Source organism: Pogoniulus pusillus, chromosome 20 (assembly GCF_015220805.1).
Source record: "Pogoniulus pusillus isolate bPogPus1 chromosome 20, bPogPus1.pri, whole genome shotgun sequence".
Classification (NCBI taxonomy): domain Eukaryota; kingdom Metazoa; phylum Chordata; class Aves; order Piciformes; family Lybiidae; genus Pogoniulus; species Pogoniulus pusillus.
In genome coordinates, this window is record NC_087283.1 from 3,175,340 (window position 1) to 3,193,786 (window position 18,447).

Genomic DNA, 18,447 nt, shown 5'->3' on the forward strand with positions numbered 1-18,447 from the left:
AGAGCAGAGCCTAGTGGCAAAAGGTACCTCTTGTTAGTGGGATGACAGTATCCAGATGTCACACAGTTAGGGGCATTTGCTGAAGTCTTTCTGAAGGAGGAACACCTGTGACCGTCAGAAGTGATAAATATTAGGTAACAAAATGTATGCATGGTAGATGTTCTGTGATAGAGCAATCAAATTCCTTCCAAGCACTCACTTCTCTCTTTATCCCTATTTATGTAGCACTTCTACTTCTCCCTTGGCTGAATCTTTTCAGGCCTCTTAATTTACTTTGTTCCTGCCACCTGTTTTTATATAGGATATACATTATTGCATGGGTTGCTATTTATTTTCCTGAGTTTTGTGTTTTTAGGATGAGATTCTGCTGATCTGCAGTTAAAATACCTGGAATTTTACATCTGGGTAACTACTGGGAACCGAGGGTGCATCTTCCTGTATGGTGCATGTGTGCTTGGTGTCTGCTGGGGCTTCCCACGTTAAAAGTATGGGATTGTGGAATAGTAGAATGGTTTGGGTTGGAAAGGACTTCTGAAGGTCATCCAGTCCAACCCCCTCTGCAGTGAGCAGGGGCATCCTCGACTAAATCAGGTTGCCCAGAACCCTGTCAAGCCTCACTTGGAATGTCCCCAGGGATGGGGCCCCGAAATGAACACATTGCCATGAGCTATGTTTAAGCAAAAACATTTGAGATATGATTCTGTTGTCTTTCATTTCTTCATTTTGACTGCATCCAAAGATTATTTTTATGCTTTGGAGGGCATAGAACCTTCAGCACACTTGAGGTCTTAATTAATCTGAACTCAGAATGCTGCCTCACTCTAAGCAGAAAACCACTCCAGAATCTGAACTTACTTGTTTGGCAGCAGATCACAAAAGGTTGACCATTTGTTCTATCCCCCTTTTGGAGGGCTCACTGGTGCCATTCCAGCCTGAATGTGCTTTGAAGCTGCTGGCAACTCCTGCTTCCAAAACCAACAGAGGGTAGCAAACCTCTATACTATTGCCATGGAGTAAGACTGTTGTCTTCTGTAACGACACTGCTTTCAAAGACTCCTTTGTGCATTTTCCGTTCCAAAAGGATATTAAGATACCCTCTGAGTATCTGTGTTTAAATGGAGATAGATGCAATTCTGCACTTCAGGGGGGGAAAAAATGATTACACTTTTAGTTCTTGAATAAAAATGAAATTATGTAAGTCCTTGCTCCATCAAAAGCCACTACTTCTATTTGATGCATCAATAGTGACCTCTGGGGTTGCTGTTCTGCTTCTCAAGGGGATTCTGTCTCTGCTGTCTTGGCTGGTCTCCAGGTTTGGATGACAATTTCAAGGTTACAGTTTGTTGGTTTTTTTTCATCCAGAGGCAGGGGAGATCAATCCTAATCTATAGAGAGACTGAATCTGAAATGCCAGAGTGCCAAAGGCTTGACCCTCAGAAGTGCTGAGCGCTCTATGCTTGTAGGGCTACTATGTGGCACTCAGCACCTTACAGAGTCAGACTTAACATCACTCTCCCCTGCTTTACCCTGAGAAGTGAATTAGGCTCTTACTTTGCTCTCATCCTAGAGGATTTTCTTCCCCTTTATGATGATGCCTTTGAACTCTGTCTTGCCAGGCAAAGTGCATAGTGGCATTTGCTAATTTCATACTCAAAGTTAGTTGAGACTTTTTGGTTGTTTTCTTTAGCTTGTTTTCTGACAGTCTTATTCTGCTCGTGCATTCCATGATCCTTTGTTTTCCATCTTAGCTCAGAAATGTCAGAAACCAGGCTGGGTCAGCCAGCAGCATCTTTTTTTTAGGAACTGACCTTTGGCCTTTCGTATACTTGAGAGGATGCTGAGCTATGTTGTTTAGTCTTGTCAACAACACCCAAGAGGAACCCAAAAAAGACTGCTTCAATGTTTTTCTACTTCACATTAGTCCTGAAAACATTTCCTTATGCTCATTTAAGTGGAGGTATCCTTCCTCCTGCTTGATGTTCTGTGACCTTTAGCAGTACCAAAAGGAAGCTCAGTACTGGTGACAGCAGGGAGATGTCAGCAAGCTGCAGAATCTGAGTGAAAATAATCCAAGCACAGCACTTTGCTGGGGTGACTGAAACCTTATTTTTGGAGAAGATAACATCCTAACCTTTTAATTTCCCTTTCTATTTATTTATCTGAGTGCCAGATTGACAAGCCCAGAGAACCAAGTTGTCTGCTCACAGAGCAGGTTCAGCGTGGGCAGCAGCACTGATTGTTTCCTGTGTTATCCTGCTGATGGTTCTCAAACCTGACCTCAAGAGGCTGCTCCTGGGACTGAGTTCAGCCAGCAGCCCAGTTCTTTTCCTTTCTGACACTGCCAAGATGACTGATGCTCTATGCTAGTGCAAAAGCGGTTCTGCAGAGTAAACAGCTCACTACTAGAAACTGCATTGATCACTAACCAGCTGAGCTGTTCATAGCTTTCAGTTCCTCATAACCATCTGATTTCCTGCCCCAGCCATTATTTTTTCCTTCTGTCTCCAGCCTTTTGTGCTCTTAACCACTGCTTACACTTCAGATGGCATAATTAAAATTTTATAGCAGAACACGAGTCATCTCTTAAGCAAAAAAGATTCTAAGTATTACTACTATGGCACAAGAGAGAGACAAGGAAATGTGGCATCAGTTTGCAAGTTGTTTCTTTAATATATGTTTAGCCTGCAGAAGAGGAGGCTCAGGGGTGACCTCATTGCTGTCTACAACTAGCTGAAGGAAGGTTGTAGCCACGTGGGAGTTGGTCTCTTCTCCCAGGCAACCAGCAACAGAACAAAGGGAAAGTCTCAAGCTGTGCCAGGGCAGGTCTAGGCTGGATGTTAGGAGGAAGTTGTTGGCAGAGAGAGTGATTGGCATTGGAATGGGCTGCCCAGGGAGGTGGTGGAGTTGTTGTCCCTGGAGGTGTTGAAGCAAAGCCTGGATGAGGCACTTAGTGCCATGGTCTAGTTGACTGGATAGGGCTGGGTGCTAGGCTGGACTGGAAAATCTCAGAGGTCTCTTCCAACCAAGTTGATTCTATGTTTACTATAGACAGCAGCTTATAACACAGGCTTTAAAAAAAGGTACCACAAATGTATCTTTTATGTTTATCTTTCTCCCTTTGAGAAATAATTCCACTTTCCTAAATCCTTTCTTTGGTGTTAATGGATGTATCATCTCCATTTCTTACATGTGAAAGATGCTGCTTCCTGGTAATGAAGATATTAATCATGCAATTATCAAAATTTCTGCTGCTGAGCTTTCAGAAAAGAATCTGGGGGCCTGTGCAGCAAATATGCAGGAGGATGTGAGTAAAGAGAATGATTCTCCTGTCCCTGCTCTTGCTTAGATTCTCCTCCAACGGCTGAACAACAATAAAGACTAACCAGAACAGGATAATATCTAATAATTTCCTGCATGGACAAAGAAAGTTTAGGATGACTTTAGAAGCTATTACTATCTCAATTTTAATGACATGAGCCTTAATATTAATTTAAAATCCTCAACTTCAAAATATTCTTATGGCTTCTGCTCTCAGCCCACACAAACCTGCCAAAACAAAGTACCTTTATGGGCTAGAAAGAGCCATCAGTCAGCAGCACACAACACATATCAAAGACATCACAGTTTCAAAGGTATCATTAATACCACTACAGAAGAGAGTGCACTGCAGCTTCTAATGCCTCATCTGAGGGAAAAACCACGCAGTAAATCGCACTTTGCCTAGTGGAGGAGGAGGAAGGGATGCATGCACTTGGGTTTCTTAAGGTTGAGCACCATTTATATCTGTTGAGGTGGTGTTACTTAAGTTTGTATTTGCTTGTGGATCACTCTAGTTATTCCTTCAGGAAATGAAGCATCTACACTGTCAGTCTTCAAAAATATGTATTGTTAACATTAGCTTCGCTTTGCATTAAACATCTAAATTATATATGAGACCACTCAGGGTAAGGGTGTGCAATGAACTGGGGTGTGGAGACTGAGAGTCTGTCTGAAGGCACTTTAACAGAGAGCTTTGTGTGAAGACCATGCACCTGTCCAAACGTGTCTGGGCTGAACTGTAAAGCAGCTGATGTATCCTGTCTCCTATTGGTAGCAGCCCCTGGCTTTTCAGCAGATGGCTTGCAATGTACTGAGCATTTGTAAACCTCTATGGTACTAATAGTGTGTGTAAGTTCATGTCCACATTCAACCCTCTGCACGCACATAGACGTATCAGATGTGAGGCTAGCACTTGGGGCATGCTGCTGAGAATCATCTGCAGAAGCTGAACCGAAAAGGAAAGGCAAAATTCCCATGGGAAAGAATCTTCAGCTCTTGGTTCCAGAACTCCTGTCCCTGCTGGCAGTATTTTCTCTGCTTACCTAACCAATGCAGAAGGAAAATATGGCAGTGGAGCCTTTTAGACCATGCACGCTGCTGTGTATTGCTGCCCGTGCCCAGTGCTGTGTATTGCTGCCCGTGCCCAGTGCTGTGTATTGCTGCCCGTGCCCAGTGCTGTGTATTGCTGCCCGTGCCCAGTGCTGTGTATTGCTGCCCGTGCCCAGTGCTGTGTATTGCTGCCTGTGCACAGTGCTGTGTATTACTTAAACATGCACCCATGTGAAGTTTTAGTGGTGGAGAATTTTCACCATCCTCTTAGCTGTTCTGGTTTGTACATGTTCCTAGGATGAGTACCTCATGTCACAGCAGTGATCCAAGTGGACCCAGAGTATATTGTTCTTTAGCTGATCTATGGATTAAGCTTTTTATTTGTAGGCTTAGTGTCATTTCTTGCTTCTCTGAACGTTGGCAGTTCAAAGCAGAGGCATTGTTTGTGGGAACTTGCAGGCAAAGTGAAAGCTCACGTTACTTCTGCTGCCTTTTGAGCCTTGGTTAAATGAAGTGGCAGGATAGGACACTGCTGGGAAACTTGCCTCTTTTGGCTTTTGTGCTGAGTGTTCCAAGTAACGTCACACCTTATCTCCAGAAGATGGTTTATTAGGCAGGTATTGATGTGAAAGCTCAGTGCTGGTTTGTTTTGTGGCATTGTTTTACTTGTGCATTGAACAGAAAATGCTGTAACACTGTGACTGGCAGCCACACATAATGGAATATGGGGTTATTTCTCTTTACATTTGCAGTATCATGAGTGTTAATTAGAAGATGATATCTGCAGTGCACCCTTAGCTGCCAAATGTAAATAAATGTTACCTTGCTTTAGATGAGGTATCCAATGTGTAAACAGGCAAACCAGACTCAGTTCAATCTTTTTGATAACTCTTAAGAATGCTTTTTCACTAAGACTTGATTCATATCATTCTTTAATATTCTGCACAATATTTGCACTGCATAATGGTAGTACTCTTGCCAGCAGCCCTATGCATCTGTCTACCAGCAAATAACCTTTCAGTAATTACAGTATGGGTGATGACGGATAGATGAGTGGGAAATGGTGGGGGACAGTGGGAAGACAAGCATAGCAATAAAACACACAATCTACAGAAGACAAGTCAAACCAATATTGCAGAAGTAAACAAGAATTTGAAAGGATTAAATCAGAATAACTATTACTGTGGCAAACAGAAAGAATGGCTTAACTGGAAAAGGCACAATAGCTAAACAGGGCTTCATATTTGTGTGTTCTAAGTGAAGAGATTTTCCACTAAAGCATTGTTAAATTGAAGCCTCTGATGAACCTGAAATCTGGTGAGTTAGATTTGATTGGCTGGTGTTTGCCATCTCATTTTAATCAATGTGTCTCCAAGTGTATGCAATGCACAGAGCTGAGCTGGGCAGGCTGCCTGGGGGGTGTGGTTCATGTGGACCACTGGGGCAGAGAGAACAACTGGATGGAAGATACTGAATGGACACAAAGGTTACCTTGAAGTGCCATGACTACCGGGGACCCTTACAAGTTTTGGAGGTGTGCTGGAGAAAGGAATACCTTCCTGATAGGATTATAGCGATGTTGTGGCTTGAACTGTTGCCTGGCTGCTTTTGGTGCGATTCAGCTCTCTGTTGTAACTTTCTCCTTGTAAAACAGCAGTAGAAGTCTAGAGAGAATATGCTGAGACAAATTAATGGAAGGAAAAGAATTTGTGACATTAACAAAGGGATGCTGAGCTGGGTTGTATTCCTTGCAAAGCTTTTACCTCCCAATCCTTTGCAAGCAAACTGACCCTTTCTCTTGTTTGCAAGGTGCTGACTCCCTGAAGATTTCCTGATTAGTTCACAGATGTTACTTCTACACAGGTGTTCTGTCAGGAACCAGAGAGTCATACGATAGCTTGGGCAGGAAGGGACCTTAGAGTCATCTACTCCAACCTCCCTGCCATGGGCAAGGACACCTCTCAACTAGACTCAGCTGCTCAAGGCCTCATCCAACACACCTTTGAACACCTTGAGGGAGGTGGTACCCACAACCTCTCTGGGCAACCTGTTCCAGAGCCTCATCACCTTTGTACTTCTTCCTAAGATCCATTCTAAGGGAACTGGTCTAAGGAGACCATTCCTAAGATCCACTCTAAGGAAACCATTCCCCTTTATTGCTAGATAAGTTTATGAAAAGTCCTCTTTCAGCCACCCTGTAGGATCCCTTCACCCATTGGAAGACAGCTCTAAGGTCCTCCCCTTGAGTCTTCTCTTCTCCAAGCTGAGCAACCCTCAGCCTGTCCACACAGAAGAGGTGCTCTAGCCCTTGGATGATCTTTGTGGTCTCCCTCTGGACTTGATCCAACAGCTCTGTGTCCTTGTTACAATGAGGATACCAGAACTGGACGTATCATAGCAAGGGATGCAGTATAGCAAAGGAGGACTCAGCAGCACAAGCTAGAAGCTATCCTTTGAACACACTGCCCTCTATACCCTTTTAAATTGGGTTAGGTGTTAAACAGAATGCTGGAAACATGGATAGCAATAAGCTCTATTTGTGCTAGCTTAACTCAGTTCATTAACACAGATAGAGCAAAGCTAATCTTAGAAAAAGAGAAGAATGGCTGATGAAAAGTGCTCAGCAAAGATGCAGCCCCTCAGCAGCCCATCCAGGGAAGGAGTGGAGGCTTGTGGCAGTAGAGACTCTTCTGTCCTGAAAGCTGACCTTGAGTTGAAGAGGTAACATATGGCTCCCTTCTTGCTTTTTCTGTAATTGCATGGCTATCTGAAAAAAGAGCTCCACTGCAGTTTTGTTCATTTCTTAAAGGCATTTTTACTAAAGTAATAGATAAAAAAGAAATATGTTAAATAAAAACATTTATTAGAGGACATAATTTTAAATATTTAATGATATAATTAAGTCTTATTAATGTAATGGTCTTTATTCTTCAGCTTAAAAATTCACAAGGTTAATTTCCCTTTCATCTTTATTATGCAATGTTTGCCACAATTATTTGTTATATATTCTTATGAATATTTGATGAATATTAGAGATTTTAATTTAAATAAAAATATGGGTCATCTTTTGCCACAGTGGTACTCCAGTGTTAAACTGGAGTTTGTGACATCAGCCAAGCAGTGAATCAGGCCTTACTACGCCTCCAGTTACACCATTGCTGGCTTATTTGACTCAAGCAGAATCATAGAATCAACCAGGTTGGAAGAGACCTCCAAGATCATCCAGTCCAACCTAGCAACCAGCCCTATCCAGTCAGCTAGACCATGGCACTTGAACATCCCCAGGGATGGCGACTCCACCACCTCCCTGGGCAGCCCATTCCAATGCCAATCACTCTCTCTGCCAACAACTTCCTCCTAACATCCAGCCTAGACTTCCTCCGGCACAGCTTGAGACTGTGTCCCCTTGTTCTGTTGCTTCTTGCCTGGGAGAAGAGCCCAACCCCACCGGGCTACAACCTCCTTTCAGGTAGTTGTTAACAGCAATGAGGTCACCCCTGAGCCTCCTCCTCTCTAAGCCAAACAACCTCAGCTCCCTCAGCCTCTCCTCATAGGGTTTGTGTTCCAGGCCTTTCACCAGCCTTGTTGCCCTTCTCTGGACACCTTCCAGCACCTCAACATCTCTCTTGAATTGAGGGGCCCAGAACTGGACACAGGACTTAAGGTGTGGCCTGGCTTGCCAAGAAGCTGGCATCAACAACTACCAGAACTATCAGCTGCATCATTTTCAGGTTGTTTCCTGTGGGGGAAGTGATTTCCAGCATCTCAGATACTTTCTCAAGTGATGTTACTACTATTGGTAGTAAACACAACCTACCACAGTTCTCCAGTGAACATAGCATATGTTTCATAGAATCACAGGATAGATAGATTCCTGCAGGTCATGTAGTCCAGCCCTCTCTGTAGTAAGCAGAGGCATCTTAGACTAGATCTGGAGGTATGGACTTCATTCACTACATTACTGCCATTAAAACTTGTCCTTTTCAGCAGAAGGATTCTTTCTCTACATACACTGCTGGTTTTGTTACTTACTGAAAAAGAAAACTTCTCTAGCATTAAGTCCTGGGAATTTATCTTCTCCTTCATTACTAATACTTGTTGCAGATGCACCAGAATCCATTTTTTTTCAAGTGGAAATTGTTTTTTTTCCTTTACCAGAGCATTACCTTTTTATTATTATTAATTTTTTAGATTAAAAAAGTCACCAGTCTGCCAAACTACTATGTCAGCAGTTGCTGAAAAAAAAAATCACTTCATGGGCAATATGTTGACTTACCTCTTTAACTAAATAAAGAAGCAAACCAGGAATCTCTGGAGAAAAGTACTTTGCAATGAGCACATACTCCTAATCTGTTGCTGCACTCAGAATGGGAAAACAAATGCAGTTTGGACTAGCAGCCAAACTCCAGCTTGTGTTTCTATTAGATTTGTCCTGTGCTGTATGCAAAACAGCCTTTCTGGGAGCTTCTTTAGGTGGCAAATGCTGAAACCTCAGGCCTGTGCTGCTTTTCCTTGTGCTGCTATCAGTTAGCACAGCTACCCTTAGGTTGTGTACCTGCTGTTAGTGTTACCTCCAAGCGGACCCAAGATAATGCTGTTTGTACTCTAGTTAAGGCAGGCAGATTCAGGAAGAGCTGGTCTAAACTTAAAAACCTATTTTCTTCTATGGAAGTGTGCTTTCTGGTACTGTTTCTGGAATAAAAGCAGTTGCTGCACTGCTACCATTGTGTTGCCTGGCTGCAGTGTGGCTATTAAGATAGATGAAAACAGGCTGTTAAGTTTAAGAGAAGCATGCGTTTGCATGCTGTGATCTATTGTTAACCTCCTACGTGTGCCAGAACTGTGTTAGAAAAGTTATGTTCTGTATGGAATGCATAAGGAATAGTTAAGTTACCAAAAAAAAAAAAAAAAATCACAATAACCAATATACCATGCAGGGAGGAGTCTAAGCTAGGGACAGGAAACAATCCTGTTGCCTTTTCTGAGCACCTTGCTTGGAAACCACAACTCTAAAACCACAGTCTCAGCTCAGATAATGACGATGACTCTTGCCACTTAGAAGTAAGTCCTACTGATTTTCCAACTCATAAAAGATTCAGTTCCCTCACCTTGAAGCATATCCCCAACATAAGCATTTCACCTCCCCTGGGATCCACCTACCCCTCTTACCTCAGCTCTCAGAAGTCCATTAAAAACCTGCTTTGTGTACGGTATGGTTAGCCTTGATATCATCGTGGAATTTTATGGTAAATCTTGCTTGAAAGTAGACACTTGGCTCTCAAATCAGACCACACTGAAACCAGGAATGGGGAGAAGTCTTCAATGGTTCTCCCCCTCATCTGTGCAGTGCAGAAAGTCAGGTGGGTAACTCAAGCTTTAAGGTTGCTTTTTAAGTTAAGCAACTGCACCTTGCAGATACATCTTAGGGATATATTTTGATATATTTTGTTCTCAGAGCTGCACTTGGTCATTTAATTCTCCAAACTCTTACCTCCCATCATCCCCTCTCTTCCTGTCCTCTGTCTTTTTCTTTATTTGCTGACAGGCAGCCACCTTCTGTCCTGCAGATGAGGCAGTTGAAGGGCTAGAAGTGCATTGTCTTCTGCAGCCAAATAGCAGCATCATACAGGATCTCCTCTCCATGATAGCCATGGCACAACTTGTCCAGCTGAGTAAGGTCAGAATTTCAACCAATCAATGTCAGCTTAACAGAAAGCCAGATGAGAACACCCAGAATCTGTTACATGTGTGCCTCAGGATTTAGTTTTTAATATATAGTTATACAGAATTACTTTCTCAGCTTTCACTATGGCCCGATTCAATCACTTGTTGGTAAAGAATGAGGTAAGAGTGTGGCTACATTAAGAGTACTTTCATTTTTCACAATTTAAGTGTGTATCTGTAGAGGATACTTTAGTGTGCTTGCTATAGCTTATTTAACTCTCAGAGTTAGGATTGCCAGTGATGTCCAGCACTTAGAAATATACTTCAAACAAACAAACCCACAGAAGCATAATTAAGAGGGTTTTGTTGTTAAATCTTCTAGGGTTATGTGTTTTGGCACATAGGAAAAGACCGCTGCTTTGCTTTTGGTAACACTGAAACTGTTCATATCCCAACACTTGCAAAATGTCCAGAAGAATTATTTGCCTTTATTTAACTAATACCTCTGAGAATAAAAAACTTGACAGCAAAGGGGGTGATTTGACTTTACACACAGGAGATAATTCATTTACATCTGCACAGTTAATGCAGCAAACATTGAATCTCTCCTTCCTCTGAGAAGAAACGCAGCGTTACACATTACTTTGGGAGTTAGAAGAGTGGCTGTTAGGAAAAAGGGGGGAAAAAACAGTGTTTTAACCTGCTTAATTACTGCACACTAGAGGGCACTTGAGGTAGAGCAAACAATATCTGCACAGCTTCTCAAACAGTTACCTATATTCATAAGGCATACTGAAAACTAAAAGCAGCAGCTTAATTTTCCAAATTGGATCCAGAATCATTAATGTACAAAACAAAAATTGGTTGATTGCTTTGCTTGATGTAATTTGCTGCTTATTTTTTTTCCCTCCTCTTAGTGTCTGATGTACAAAAGAAATAGTTGTTCTTCTAATAGTCAGCTTGACAGCAACTAATCAGAATTGCAAACAGTACCCAAGGAGTAATAAAACCTGGAAGCATGTTGTGATTTTTATGCGCTCCATAATATCATTGGTGCATATGGTACACAAATGAGTAGTTGGGGCTTTTAAAGTCTGTAACATGAAGGGGGCTCAGCACCAGTTACATTTTATTTTACTAAACAGAGCAATTTGGGGATGGGGAAAGGCTTTGCTAAGGGCCTAAAAGCTGATTGCTGCTGTGGGGTTAAATTTTTGTTTCTGTCTGAAAGCTCATGGGCTGGAAATTGAATTTCTGTGGTTGTAAGAATCTGTTTGTCCCATCGAGGCAAAAGTCACTTAGGAGAAATCAGTGCAGTTGTTTCTCTTCATGTATAGTTTATCAAGGGAAGGGACTTTGATTAGTCATCTTCCATGGAAGGCCAGGCTGGAAAATAAGTGGGTTTAGGTATTTGAGAGCAATTTTTGTCACTTTTGGGTGCTTTTGTTTTATGGTTTGTTCTTGCTTCAGTGGGGTTTTGCAAGCTTTCTGTTCCAGTGTTTGACACCGAATTTTAACCAAGTTTTGACCTCTATAAAGATCTGCCATTCTTTGCAAATTTCTCACTCAAATGTCTCAGTGTTTTTAGCTTCCTCTGTTAAGATGAAACCAGAATTTTCTGTCAGTATAATAAATATGTAAGTAAATAAGTGAAACCCTTACCTCAAACCACTTTTATCCCATGGGCCATTTGTATCATTTCCTTTGTTTTAATCTCCAGTATCGGTTGTAAACATTATACAATGGAAACTTTTTCAGGTTACAGATGGCTTCAGTGACTTCTCAAACACAGAGGAATGTTATTTCTCATGATAAGCAACTTGTGATAACTGAATACAAGCTAGTTTTAAAGGTTGCAAGACAGTGATAAGAACTTGTGTTCTAAAGGTAATTATGTCTCTCTACTGTAACACAGGGAGCTGATAAAAGCACTTGCTGTTCAGAAACATTTTGGACTTAAGATACGACTTCTTGTGTCATCTTAGTTTATGGAGTATGAATTGTAGCCTTTCAAAACAAATTAATTTTGGAATAATCCCTTGCATAACTTGAGCAAAAGGCACAAAGTTGGTGGAGTGCTTGGGTACTGCCGGAGAAAAGAGCATCTAATTTATTTAAAGCTTTAATAAAACAATGGCAGCTTACACCACTGTTCTGCAAAGTTGCTTTAGTAACTTTCAAAGCAGTTATTAATTGTAGATTATTAATACTGCTTTGAAGTGGCATGCCAGTGGTAATCCCTGTAAGCACAAGTAGATTGCAGTAAAGTCGTTTATCTTGATCAAGTCATTCGCACTGGACTCATTAACCTCAGGGTAATTTTGGATTGGGTCTTATATTGTGTATTAAAAAAACTTAAATCAGCTACTGCTACTTTGAGGGAAATATCTCATTACTAGGTGATTTGATGGAATAAAACCTGAATATGAGGAATTAACACAGTGGTTCCTTTCCCAGGCATTGCCTTCCCTGACTCTCCTCTCCACCCCTTTCATGTTCCTGACTTTTGCATTGTTATTTAAATAAGATGACGCTGAACATTTACATCAGCAGCAACCCTTTTAAGGCTGTGCTGTGATTGAGTTGCCCCTTAAGAGCTCATTTTGAGTCTCTATAGAATATTTTTAAGCAGTGAGGTCTAAATTCTCTCTTAGGAAAAGAGTTTATTGCACTGCTTTGCAACACTGAAAGAACAAAGAATTATATAATAGCCAACAACTGTTTTCACAAATACAAAAGGGTGGAAAGAGGCTTGAATTCCATTTTGCCACATATTTTTAGATGACAGACAGCTATTTCCTGTCTGTAAATGAATGAGACAACACATTTGAGTTTTTAATCCTTCTTACTTCTAAAAGCAAAATAAAATGGAAGAAAATCTCCAGGTTATCTCCCAAGTGGATGCTACTTTTCCCCCCTTAACAGCCAGACTCAGTTAAAATAACCAAATCAGCTCAAACAACAACAGAAAAAACCCAAACCAACCCCAGAAACCAAAAATCCTCACAACAAAAAGACACCAAAAAGCCCCAACAACCCAACCAAGAAACAACTCTGAAGCTTCCATGTGCATATATATATGTGTGTGTGTGTATGTACACATATATATGTACACACACTCATACATGTGTATATAATGTACCCACACGTATGTATGTATAATGTACCCACACACATATATGTATATATAGATATATGTACACACACACATATATACAGATATAGTTTGTTTTGTTTTTCCTGATACAAAGATCAGGATTAAAATTTGAATTCCAGTTTAATCCAGTCACATTTTGCAGATGATTTCTTTTTTCCCCCTTCACTACAGCTACTACAATCTTGATCTCCTTTCAGTTGGAATCAGAGCTGCTTGTTGTTTAAAAAGCAAAATTAAATTTAGGAGATAGAGGAAGTATCTTCCTTGTAATATGTGTTTAAGATATTTAAGAGGAAAGCATTTTTAGCCAGTGTACTCATCAGTGCTATGTGACAGTGTGTGTGTGTGTATATATATCTGTATATCACTATGATGAATATAATTAAATCATCTAACTGGGATAGGATGCAGAAAGTTGTAAATATTTGCTATTCCAAGATTATTTTAAATTGAATATTAATCCACACACTTCTTCCTGTCATCTGAAAGGTTTTCCAGTAGGGGAATCCATAATCCATTTTAACAAGACACTTAGCACCCTCTCCTACAACTTGAGGATGAAAGAGCACAGCACTTGCCCCAGTAATTTACAGCTGCAAGAAAGGTCACATAGAACAAATGGCAAAAGTCAAAGGTTGGAATCAAAACAAAAACTATACTTTTAAGCTCTGCTTGGAGGTACAACCTCTACTATTAGTCTTCTTCCCACACTGTCTGTTTAAAGTGCAGACACAAGGGATCTAACCCATCTATATTAGTCAGAATCTTTATTGTCTGCTTCCATAAAGTACTTTTTGATAAAAAAAGAATGCAAGGTGTGCAATTACTCTTACTGAAACCTCCACAAAATAAAGTTTTCTGTTCTTAATTACAGGCTAAACTTCCTCACATTTCCTTGTGACTGCATCTATATTCTTGCTGTGTTTTTCAGTTGGTGGAAGGATGGAAGAGAAAAATGCCCTTTGCCTCAGTGGAATCCCAGGTAAAGGGAAGCCACATTTCTGATGTTATCTGTTGCACTGCAAAGTGTTTTGTATTTCCCTCAAGGCTCTCAGCCTGCTTCGAGTAAGTATTGTGTATTTTATATCTACCCTTCTCTAAGGAATCATCCCAGGCTCACAGCTTGGAAAAGTTATCGGTTGGGCTGAGGGAAGCAAAAGAAAAGTTAGATGTTTCTTCACAGCCCTTGAAAAATGTCCATTTCTGGGTAGTTTGCTATGTTCTGATGAGTTACAGGCTTTTCAGAATGAGTATTGTGCAAAAAGAAGTGCATCAGTTAACTGCAGTAACTTGCATTTAGGTACTGAAGCCCAGAGGAGCTCCAAATGCAGGTTTCTCTCATCTGCTCTCTTATGTGTGCATGCACACATAGCATCAGCATGAAAAATAAGATTAGCAATCATGAATCTGAATTACATGGTCTTCTTACTGTTGAGAGGAATACTAGGGGCCACCTTCTGTGGTAACAGATAGATCTTCAGCAATGTAGCCATTTCTTGCTGAAGGTTAGAAGGCTTCTAGATTATGTAGATGAGTTTAAGGTATCAGCCGTTTACAAATGAAGAAACAAACCAGCTTTAATAACATGGAACCACATGGAATGCTCCTCTTATACATAATTCTAGTCAAGGAAAGTTGAAGTAGGAGGATGGAGCTGAGTGCACTTAAGCTTCCCCAACAGCACTGGTTAAGTGTCGAATCAGTCCTCCATTTTAGGAGTTATCATCTCTACTTGATCATGTCTATACTTTGTGCTCCTAGCACAACACTGACCCCTTTTCTTTGGTAAAAAACATACATGGGGGTAACACTTAGAGCCAGGATGTGTGTAATGATTAAATGTACGAGCAGATCAGAGCTATTATATTATACATGCAGCATAGTAAGGAAGAAAACTCATAAACTCAATTGTTAAAGAAGGGGGTGGGCAAAGGGGTCGCTTTGACCTCTCATAAGGTGCTGGCTGTGGTGCTCCTCCTTCCTCTGCAAGCCCACTCTGCTGTCTGCCCTGCCTGCATCCGTGCTGAGCCCTCAGAAGGGATGAGCAACCTTCAGCTTTCAAGTCAAAGGCAGTTGAGGATAGTCAACGCTTAGGGTGCCCCAGACTCTTCCCAGCGCTCCTCAAGCTGAGGCTGTGCAGGGCACCAGCGCGATGTCAGTCACGGAAAGGATCTGGAAACTGGGCAGTGGTCAACAACTTACTGTACCGCGGTTGCCCTTCAGCCATCGCTTGCTGTGCTGAGGTCTTGGCTCTGTTCTGCTTTTAGGCGGGTTCAGGCTCCTGCTTACAGTGTGATTGCCACCCTCGGCTTTAGCACAGGAGAAAAATTAAACGCCTGCAGTTCTTCGAGGTTAGTTTGGGAATGGGTTTTGAAAGTATGCCCTCTGTCCCCGGCTCGTCCGCCTGTCTCCTCCGCAGCGGCTGCCACGGAGATGAACATCTGCCTCCTGCCCCTCCCGTCCGCCCCGCGCCCCCCGCAGCCCTCCCCAGGGTCCTGCCTCCTCCCCGCGCCGCATGCCGACCCGCTCTGCCCGCAGCCCCGCCGCTGCCCGTCTCCCGGCGGCCCCGGCCTCCCCTTGGCGGCGGGCATCGCCTCAGCAGACGTGGGGCTGGCTCCCTGCAGCCCGCCGCCTCACGCACCCTCTGCCCCCGCGGCGCTCCGTCGCCGCTCTTCCCCCCGCCCGCCGCACGTCCGCCGGCTCTCCGGGCACGTCTGAGCCCCGCCGCGCTGCTCTGGGCACGTCCGAGCCCCGCCGTGCTGCTCCTCCGCCCCGGCGGGCAGCTCCCCGGTGGCCCCACGCCTAAGAGCCCAGCCTCCCCCTTCCCTCGGCGGGGGCGGCCTCGGCGCCCGCCCCCACGGCCTGCCCGCCCGCCCGGCCGGCCGGAGGGAGATGCCCGCGCTCGGAGTTGGCGGTGCGGGCGGCTGCCGCGGCTCCGGGGAGCGGCTGGCTCGGCCGCTCGTGGAAAAGTTGTGTGCTTGCCGGGCGATAGGCGGGGTAGGGGGGTGCGAAGGAGAGGGAGGAGGAAAAACCACCACCCAAAACTGCTTACATGAATTTCCAAGCGCTAGACCTGCCTCCGAGATCAGCCCAATAAGAGCTGTCAGGGGAGGCTCCCAGCTCACTTTTCCACATCACTTCACAGTTACATTTGGCAGGCAGGCACGTTGGAGCGCTCAGATCTGGAATTAGTGGATTTATTTGGAATATCCCTGCTTTCCTGGAGACGTGCTGCTGCCGCCGGCTTGTGCAAAGGGAGAAATTAATAACTGCACTTTAGCATGCAGGCACAGAAACCCGAGAAGCTAAGTAACCAGCGTCTCCTCCAGCAGCAGCAGCCTCGAAAAGCATGAAAAGAAAATCGGGAAAATCCTGCCTGTTCCCAGGGACTGGCTAACGTTTGTTACCTCAGCCTCTCAATCCGTGCAGAAGTGGCTGTCAGCAAGCGGTTTCCTCGGCTCTTGAAAGAGTGAGTATTCATTTGGTGAATATGTTTGTGTCTCCCTGGCAGAGAGCTGCCTCTCTGTAGCTCTCTTTCTGACTTAGCGGCGGTGCTCTCGCAAGGTGCGCTGCGCGGGTGCTTTCCCCGTTAATGGGTACGGAATCGGGCTGAGCTCTGCTGCCTCATTAAGTCGGATGTGTGGAAATGCCGTGGGATACTGGGTTAAGATTTTTTATTCTATTTTTTTTTTTAATCATTATTCTCTTGGGAGGAGGACTGGTGGTGGTGGTGGTGTGGCTATTTCTCCTCCTGTTTTGTTTTTTAGAGTGGGTTGTTTCCCCCTCCCCTTGTCCTCCCCCCCTTTAAAGGATCAGGAGGACTTGGGATGACAGAGGGTTGCTTCCAAGGCTGGAGAACCTGGTTCTTGTGTTTCTTCTCCTTGTTTTCTTATTTAGTACAATAAATCTCTGGGCTGTTTCACTGGGTTGAATAGATGCAGGGCTGCATTCATGCATTGAAATAGATTGCAGTTTTCGTGCTGAGAATAAAAATCACCCAACAGCCAGATATGTAAATGAGGGAGGAGGAGGAGGAGGCTGAAAGAACCATGAGCGGGGGAAAATCCCCCTGATCTATTGTCACCTTCCTTCTCCCAAGAGCTTTGCACCCCTTAGGTAAATAAATAAAAAAAAATAATGGCATTACAGCTTCCTTTCCTACTTTCAGAAAGGAGAGCATCCCAGGAATACTGTTCTTCCTCTTACAGGTTGAGGTAGAAAGAACAGCCGTAACTAGCCAGGAGCCATCCCTGTCCCACAAGTTGTTTTCCTTTCCTTTTTCTGGTTGACTAAACACATAATGCACCCAGCTGAAACTTCGGAGAGGGAGAAAGCCCCTTAGCTCCAGTCACTCATCACTTGCATCACTGCCAAGCTTCCCAGAGAAGAAATGCAGGAGTCTGCTGACCCCTGAAGTGGGCTGCTTCACTGAACGCTTCATCTTCTCTTTGAGGAAGGCAGAGGAGTAACGCATCCTTGCATTCTGCTCGGCTTCAGTATCTACTAGGTAGCAGCATTCCAGTCTGGAGCCTCGAGCTGTCAGATAGCATCCCTACTAGACAGTATCAGAGCTGTGTATGGTGCTTGGCTGGGCAGCCTGGGAGGCACTGCAAAGCACAGGAAGCCTGTGGCAGTTTCTGTGTGGATATTATAGAAGAGATTAATTCAAATCCTTATTTAGACGCTGCCTACCGCCATGAAGGTGACACCACTTAGCACAGGCAGGAATTCCTTTGTGGTTCATCGCTGTGCAGCCACGTCTTGAATCTGTCTCAATTCAAGCAATTCAAGCAGTTTGTGTTTAGTACCAGACTAAATAGAGTGGAATCAATCCAACCTGGCACATAACGGCGTTACACAAACCTGCTCGTGTTGCCAACAGGTATCAAACTCTGTACCTTCACTTCTCCCTCCCTCTTCCTGTCTTGTAGGCAGGCACAAGCACGCACACCCTGTCTCATGCCAAGGAGTCTGTTCGTCTCTCCTCTGAAAGTGGGCATAAATACTGGTCCAACTCTCACAAAGGCTGGCACTTCCCAACTGCCAACTTGATCGCATAAAGGGCTTGCTGTTTGTGTCTCTGACTATCACAGCCGGATGCTTTCTGGGGGGGTGCTGATTGCAAGAAATCAAATAACTTCAACTGTTTATTGTTTCAAATCTACCACATTAATGCTTAATAGAAGAGAAGCTTCCAGCTGTTCACTTCAGTTTCAATTAAAGAATAGAGCTGATAACTACCACAGCTATAGATAAAG

The 18,447-nt window shown here is 43.4% G+C and overlaps 1 long non-coding RNA gene across 2 annotated transcripts in view; it reads left to right on the forward strand.

The window, feature by feature from the left end:
* LOC135184186 (uncharacterized) overlaps positions 1 to 15,535 on the forward strand; it is a 75,451-nt gene extending 59,916 nt beyond the window's left edge. The window contains exons 1-3 of one of the 2 annotated variants that reach the window (XR_010305885.1): positions 11,805 to 11,919; positions 14,121 to 14,254; positions 15,457 to 15,535. This is a non-coding gene — a long non-coding RNA (uncharacterized LOC135184186). Of the gene's footprint in view, positions 1 to 11,804; positions 11,920 to 14,120; positions 14,255 to 15,456 lie in introns of those variants that run through there. The other variant, XR_010305886.1, reaches the window with a different exon arrangement.
* Positions 15,536 to 18,447: the final 2,912 nt, after the last annotated feature.